Source organism: Ailuropoda melanoleuca, chromosome 10, assembly GCF_002007445.2.
Source record: "Ailuropoda melanoleuca isolate Jingjing chromosome 10, ASM200744v2, whole genome shotgun sequence".
NCBI lineage: Eukaryota > Metazoa > Chordata > Mammalia > Carnivora > Ursidae > Ailuropoda > Ailuropoda melanoleuca.
In genome coordinates this window covers 4432315-4434495 of record NC_048227.1, presented here as the reverse complement: position 1 = coordinate 4434495, position 2181 = coordinate 4432315, and the positions used below count along the sequence as shown (strand labels likewise).

The 2181-nt window shown below is 48.3% G+C and overlaps 1 pseudogene; it reads right to left on the bottom strand.

Moving 5' to 3' along the window:
- Nucleotides 1–1144: 1144 nt before the first annotated feature.
- LOC100466151 lies at nt 1145–1781 on the bottom strand (annotated as a pseudogene).
- Nucleotides 1782–2181: the final 400 nt, after the last annotated feature.

Here is a 2181-nt window from a genome sequence, read left to right as displayed (position 1 = left end):
CTCTAAAAACAGCCATTGCAGAGCAAAGCAGGAGAGCATTCACTACCCCAGCGAAGCTGTAGGATTCAACACACGCACCCACAAGTCCACACCGCTAGCTCCTGCACTCCACTGTCACAGAATTCATTTCACACCTATTGTACCAAACAGCATTTTGTTTTATTCTCTTTTAAGATTTTATTTTTTTTAAGTAATCTCTATACCTACCATGGGGCTCAAACTTACAACCCTGAGATCAAGGGTCTATGCTCTACTGACTAAGCCAGCCGGGCGAACCCCCCCCCACCCCCGCAAACAACATTTTTTTAAAAAAGATTTTATTTATTTATTCGACAGAGATAGAGACAGCCAGCGAGAGAGGGAACACAAGCAGGGGGAGTGGGAGAGGAAGAAGCAGGCTCATAGCAGAGGAGCCTGATGTGGGGCTCGATCCCATAACGCCAGGATCACGCCCTGAGCCGAAGGCAGACGCTTAACCGCTGTGCCACCCAGGCGCCCCGCAAACAACATTTTAAACACTGATGTATAAACTCCCTAGTAAGATAAAGCAAAGACAAATGGGTTTATCAGATTAGAAACAAGATATACCATCACTTATAGTCTTCCAAGTTATAACAGTTTAACTTCCCTCATTTGACAATCCATTCATGGAACAGTCTGCAGACAACTCATTTTATTTTTCATTATTTTATTTTATTTTTTTTTAAAGATTTTATTTATTTATTTGACAGAGAGAGAGACAGCCAGCAAGAGAGGGAACCACAAGCAGGGGGAGTGGGAGAGGAAGAAACAGGCTCCCAGAGGAGGAGCCCGATGCGGGGCTCGATCCCAGAACGCCGGGATCATGCCCTCAGCCAAAGACAGATGCTTAACAACTGCGCCACCCAGGCGCCCCTATTTTTTATTTTTTAAAAGATTTTATTTATTTATTTAAGACGGGGGGGAGCTCATGAACAGGGGGGAGAGGCGGGAGCCCGACGTGGGGGGCTCAATCCCAGGACCCTGAGATCATGACCTGAGCCGAAGGCAGATGCTTAACCGACTGAGCCACCCAGATGCTTCCAGACAATTCATTTTAACGGACAAATTAAAGGACACTTTTAAGCAGACATGACTGCCCTCAATCATTTCTTAGGTAAGAATTTCACAGGCATTGCTTATGCCAGCGGCAACCATGGAGCTGGAGAGGGCTGCCTCTTCTCCATGCCCCGCCTGCGAGAACCGCCAGTGGTGTGCTGGAACCTGGGACACCTTCCAAAGCCACGTTGTCTCGGCCTGCAGATGTCCGCCCTCGCATCTCCCTGCGCCTGTGGACTGGTTTGGGGATCTACCGGGAGTCAGGATTTCTTCTGATAGCTTTATGGAATGGATCGATGAGGATAACCTCAAAGAATCTGTACGTGGAATCTTCGCCAACCCAGCACGAACTCAAGACTGTCAGAGCCCCACAGAGGTGTCTAGCTCACTCTTCTGCAGCAGACTGTGGGCTTTGGGCAAACTTGAGCTGGTCAACAACATGATAGACAGGCTTGCCGCGGGTCGCATGCTTAGGCCTTGGGCGTTTGTGGCCACCACGTCACACACGGAGCTGGTATATGACCTAACCTTGCTTGCCCTTGTACCCCAGTCTGCATGCTTTATTGGGCCGGATTGCTTGGTGGGGGGGGGGACCCTGAGGAGGGCAGACAGCTGGCGGTCCTGCCCGCACTGTACCCCAAGAGGAAAGTGCATTCCATCGATTGCTTCTTCCTCCATAGGAAGATACCCTTGTAAGCACCCATCCTGGCTTACCTTTGGGCTGATGACTGCCCCCAGATAGGAAGGAAAGAGCTTTTCTCCCCAGCAGACTACTGCTTTAACTTAAATTTTTGGTGATGTGCTTTTGGGTCAGGAATATACTGTTTATCACTGATGAAGGTAAGCTTCCTGGTTTTGAACGAAACAAATCTCGGTTCCGGTGAGGACTTCACTATGCACAGAGGTCCACAGCAATCCTCCACTTTTCTTCTTTCTTGCTCTCACCCCGGAGAGGTTCATTGAACAGCAGAAATGCCTGCATTTCCCCAGATTCAAGCTATTTAACGAGAGGCTATTTTTGCTAATCTTTTGGATTAGTTTTTATAACTGCCAGAGAAACGGCGTCTTAAAAAGGAAATGTTTCTGCCTTAGAACTTATACTCG